Source organism: Puma concolor, chromosome E1 (genome assembly GCF_028749965.1).
Source record: "Puma concolor isolate L17-30 chromosome E1, mPumCon1.1.hap2, whole genome shotgun sequence".
NCBI lineage: Eukaryota > Metazoa > Chordata > Mammalia > Carnivora > Felidae > Puma > Puma concolor.
The window spans coordinates 14,937,351-14,943,315 of NC_141680.1; the positions used below are offsets into that span (position 1 = coordinate 14,937,351).

General features: G+C 35.5%; 1 long non-coding RNA gene across 1 annotated transcript; it reads right to left on the reverse strand.

Annotated features, from left to right (window-relative positions):
- Positions 1–4,395: 4,395 nt before the first annotated feature.
- Positions 4,396–5,402, reverse strand: LOC147574134 (uncharacterized). Its single transcript, XR_015243709.1, has 2 exons — positions 5,329–5,402; positions 4,396–4,776 (listed from the first exon to the last, which is right to left on the reverse strand). It is a non-coding gene; the product is annotated as an uncharacterized LOC147574134 (long non-coding RNA).
- Positions 5,403–5,965: the final 563 nt, after the last annotated feature.

Below are 5,965 nucleotides of genomic sequence, written 5' to 3' on the forward strand. Positions count from 1 at the left end.
TCCTTCCCCTATTGACTGTGCAGAAAAAGGAAGGACTGAATTTTGAGTCTCCAAATGATGGTCCAGAAAAACCACTAATGCTAAGTTATAACCCTAAATCATGGTTTTTGTACTTTCTTTTTCTCCAAAGCTTATTTTTTCTTTTTTTATGTTTATTTATTTTGAGAGAAGGAAAGAGAGGGGGGAGGGGCAGAGAGAGAGGAAGAGAGAGAATACCAACTCGGGGCTTGATCCCACGATCATGACCTGAGCTGAAATCAAGTCAGACATTCAACTGACCAAGCCCCCCACGTGCCGCAAGGCTTATTTTTTCAAACAAAGTATTATATAGAATGTCTGTATATATAAAAATAAACAAAAAACAGAGCTTCCCTGTTTGAAGTAGGGGTTTAGGGACACAAACTGACACCCCCTCCATCATACTACACCAACAGAGGGAAGTTTCTATCATCTCACTGTGTATCTTTGACAACATTGACAACTCACACCACATTCATTTCTTCATTAAAAAAAAATTAGTACACTAACTCAATCCTTTTTTAAAGGTGAGTAGGTTATGACTACATATCTAGAATTTATTATTTCTTCCTGGATTCCAGTGTACAATACTTAAAATAATATTATTTTCCTTACAATCCCTTTGGACACATCTATATTTGAAAGCAGGTAAAATTTTGGGGTGCACGGCTGGCTCAGTCAGTAGAGCATGCAATTCTTGATCTCGGGTTTGTAAGTTCAAGCCCCACATTGGGTATAGAGATTACTTAAAATAAAATATTAAATAAATACAGATCAAAAGCATGTAAAATTTTGTCCCAGACTTCTTCCTTGTAAAATTGGAGTGTTTTGTTTTTTTTTTTAAGGTTGTATTACTGTTTTTCACAGGACCACTATTGGCATTTTGGATGGGACAGTTCTCTATTTTTATATTTTTAATTAAAGTTTTTATTTTCAGATATAGATTGACACACAGTTGTAAAAAATAACAGAGAGATCCCTTATACCCCACCCCAGTTGTGATATTGTACTATAATTTTGGTAACATCCTACAAAATTATAGTATAGTATCACAACTAGGGTATTGACATTGATACAATCAAGATACAGAACATTTCCATCAGCAGGAGAATCCCTCCTGTTACCCTTATATAGTTCCCACCCATCCCACCCCCTTTCCTAACCTTTGACAACCACAAATCTGTTCTTCATTTCTAGAATTTTGTTCACTTAAGAATGTTTTATAAATGGGACTCAATAGTATATAAGCCATTTTTTTTGAGATTGGCTTTTGTTTCACTCAGCATAATTCTCTGGAGATTAATCTAGACTGCTGTGCATATTCGGTAGTTCATTCCTTTTTATTGCTGAGTGTTACTCCCACTGTATGGATATAATAACACAGTTTAACAACTCACCTGTCAAAGACCATCTGGTTGTTTTCAGTTTGGTACCATTATGAGTTAAGCAACTCTGGGGTGCCTGGGTGGCTCAGTTGGTTATGCATCCGACTCTGGATTTCAGCTCAGATCATGATCTCACAGTTTGTGAGTTCAAGCCCTGAATCTGGTTCTGCACTAACAGTGCAGAGCCTGCTTGGGATTCTCTTTCTCTGCCCCTCCCCTGCTCGTGCTTGGTCTCTCTCTCTTTCAGAATAAATAAATGAACTTTAAAAAAAAGGAGTTAAGCAGCTCTGAAATTTGTGTGAAGTTTTTGTTTGAACATTTTCATTTCTCTTAATTTTCATTAAGTTTTCATTTCTCTGGGAGTGCTTGAGTGGCTCAGTTGGTTAAGCATCCGACTTCTTCCCAGGTTGAGCCCCACGTGAGGCTCTGTGCTGAGAGCTCAGAGCCTGAAGCCTGCTTCGGAATCTGTCTCCCTCTCTCTCTGCCCCTCCCCGACTCGGTCACTCGCACCCGCACGCTCGCGCACGCTCTCTCTCTCTCTCTCTCTCTCTCTCTCTCTGTCTTTCAAAAATAAATAAACATAAAAAAAATCTTAATTTTTTTTTTTCATTTTTCTAGGACAAATGTCCAGGAGTGCAATTGCTGGATCACATGATAGTTGCATGCTTCGTTTAAAAAAAAAAAAAAAAATTGGTTCTTCAGTATTCAGTACTGTATGAACCAATTTAGTACATTGGTTCTTCATGTATTTTGCCCACTTTCTAATTGGTTTGTATTTTACAGTTAAATTTAAGACTTCTTTATATATTCTAGATACTAGTCCTCTGATACGTGGTTTGCAAATACTTTATCAGAGTTAGTAACTTCTCTTTTCATGTTCCCACGGTGTTTCAAAGAGCAAAAGATTTTAACGTTGATGAAATCCAATTTATCAATCTTCCCTTTTATAAACTGTGTTATTTGGCGTCAAGCTTAAGACCTCTGCCTAGCCCTAGGTCGGAAGGATTTTCTCTTATTTTTTTTTCCCCTGGAATTACTATAGTTTTATATTTAAGTTTGTGACCCATTTTAAGTTACTTTTTGCATAAAGTGTGAGAATTAGGTTGATGCCCCTTTTTTCTTTCTTTTTTTTTTTTTTTTTTTTTGACAAATGTTCAATAGCTCTAGCCCCATTTATTGAAAAGACTATCTTTTCTCTACTGAATTGTTTCTTATACCTTTGTCAAAAATCAGTTGTGTGAGTCTATTTCTTGGTTCTTTATTGATCTACATAGACCAGTCCATCAATACTACGCAGTCTTGATTATGTAGCTACATGATAAAACTTAATGTTGAGGGGCGCCTGGGTGACTCAGTCAATTAAGCATCCAACTCTTGATTTCAGCTTAGGTCATGATCTCAGTTTGTGAGTTCAAGCCTCACATCTGGTTCCATGCTGACAGTGTGGAACCTGCTTGGGATTCTCTCTCTCCTCCCCTCCCTCTCCTTTCCTCTCTCTTTCTCTGTCTCTCTCAAAATAAATAGATAAACAAAAAAAAAAACCCAAAAAACAAAAACAAAAGCAAAATTTAACATTGAGACAAGTGATTCCTCTTACTTTATTCTACTTTTTCAAGATTGTTTTAGCTCTTCTAGCTCCTCTGCCTTTCCATATTAATTATAGAAGAATCTTATCTGTATCTACAAAAAAAAAAAAAAAGAATCTTGTTGGGATTTTAGTAGTAATTGCATTAAACCTGTATATCAATTTGGAGAGAATGGACATCTTTACTTTGAGTCTTCCAATTCATGAACATCATATGTCTTTCCTTTTCTTTATGTCCTTTTTCCTTCAGCAGTTTGTAGTTTTTAGTATATAAGTCCTGTACACATTTTGTTAGACTTACACTTATGTAATTCACGTTTTTGGAGTGATTATAAATGCACTGTATTTTTAATTTTGGTAACTACTGTTGCTAGTATACATAAATGCAACTGATCTTTGTATGTTTATCTTTTATTCTCAAACTTTGCTGAAGTCATTGATTAGTCTGGATGTTTTCTTTGGAGATTCCTTGGGATTTCTATGCAGACAATTATGTTATATGAAATAGAGACATTTTTATTTCTTCCTTCATGATTTTTTGCTTTCTATTTCTTTTTCATGCCTGTTGCATTTACAGAACTACGTTGATTAAGAGTGATAAAAGCAGACATCTTCACTTGTTCCCAGTCTTTGGAGGAAAGCATTTAGGCTTTCTGTAGGTTTCTTCATCAATTGAGGAAGTTCTCCTCTATTCCTATTTTTGTGATTTTAATCATGAGTATTGTATTTTTTCAAATGATTTTTCTGCACTAATTATTATGATCGTGTGATTTTTCTTCTTTAACCTGTTAATATAGTAGATTATATTCATTTCATATATTGAGACAGCCTTGCATTCCTGGGATAAATCCCACTTGGTCATGATGTATAATTATTTTTATATGTTCCTGAATTCTATTTGCTAATATTTTGTTAAAGGTTTTTGGGTTTGTATTCATGAGGGATATTGGTGTATAGTTTTTTTGTTTTTGGTGTTTTTTTTTTGTTTTTATATATACTGTCTCTTCTGGTTTGGGGACAAGGATAATACTTGCTTCATAAAATGAAATAGGAAGTGTTCCCTTCTACTTCCTAGAATAGATTATGGAGGACTGATGTTAATTTTTCTTTAAAAGTTTGATTTCCATTTGGGCCTGGAAATATATTTTTGGAAGTCTTAAAGTTATAATAAAGTGAGAAGACACAATTTACCAATATCAGAAATGAAAAAAGGGATATAATTACAGACTCTGAAGACACCAAAGAGATAATAAGGGAATATTATGAAAGATTCTATGCACATAAATTTGACAGCTTAGATGAAACGGACCAGTTCCTCTAAAAGCAGAAACTACCCCAATTCACCCAATGTGAAATAGACAATTCAAATAGCCCTACTAGGGATATTGAATTTATAATTTACAAACGTCAAGTCCAAAATGGTCTTTGATTTATTTTGAGATAATTTGTGTATATGGTGTAAGGTAAGGGTCCAATTTAATTCTTTTGTACACGGATGTTCAGTTTTCCCACCACTATTTGTTGAAAAGACTGTACCTTCAACATTGCAGGATCATGGCACCCCACTGAAGATCAACTGATCGTATATGCATCAGTTTCTGGGTTCTTTCTTCTGTTTCATTGATCTACGTGTCTTTCCTTCTGCCAGTTTCACAGGGTTTTGATTACTGTGGCTTTGTAGTAAATTTTGACATTATGAAGTGCAAGTCCTCCAATTTTGCTCTTGTTTTTTGTCTATTTGGGGTTCCTTATGATGCCACATGGATTTTAGGATGGATTTTTCTATGTCTGCAAAAATAGTAAAGAAGCATATAAAAAGATAGTCGACATAACTAATCATGAGAAATGCAGATCAAAACCACAGTGAGGTATCATCGCACATTTATTAGGATGGCTGCTATCAAAAAAATAGGGAAATAAGTGTTGGCAAAAATGTGGAGAAATTGGAAAGTGGAACCCTTACACACTGTTGGTGACAGGTTGTAAAATGGTGCAACCACTGTGGAAAACAGTGCAGTGGGTCCTTAAAAAATTAAAAATAGGGGCGCCTGGGTGGCGCAGTCGGTTAAGCGTCCGACTTCAGCCAGGTCACGATCTCGCGGTCCATGAGTTCGAGCCCCGCATCGGGCTCTGGGCTGATGGCTCAGAGCCTGGAGCCTGTTTCCGATTCTGTGTCTCCCTCTCTCTCTGCCCCTCCCCCGTTCATGCTCTGTCTCTCTCTGTCCCAAAAAAAAAAAAAAAGTTGAAAAAAAAATTAAAAATAGATCTTCTATGTGATCCAGTAATCCTACTTTTGGGTGTCCAAAAGAATTGAAAGCAGGGTCTTGGAGAGATATTTACCATGTTCATAGCAGCACTGCTCACAATAGCTGAGAGGCGGAAGCAACCGAAATGTCCATGGATGGATGAAAGAATAAAGAAACTGTAATATATACATACAAAGACATATTATTCAGGCTGAAAACGGGAAGGAAATGCCATCACATACTACAACATGGATGAACCTTGAGAACATTGTGCTAAGTAAAATAAACCAATCCCAAGAACACAAATACTGTATGATTCCACTTTATGAGCTATCTAAAGCAGCCAAATTTATAGAAACAGAAAGTAGAATGGTGGTTACCAGAGGCTGGGGAGAAGGAGAAAAGGAGAATAGTTCTTTAATGGGTATATCAGTTTTGCAAGATGAAAAGTTCTGGAGATCTATTTCACAACATGAATATACTTAACACTTCTCAACTGTTTGCTTAAAAATGGTTATGTTGTGTATTTTTAGCATATCAAATATTATCATATCAATATTAGCATATCAAATTTATCAAGTACCTTAAAAATAATAACACTATCACCAACAATTATTTATTCTATAGGATTGTTTCACATTTGAAAATGTAGTAATATAATTCATAATACTATTTTACCTTAAGGAGAAAACTACATGATCACCATGATGGATGACAAGAAAAAATCCTTA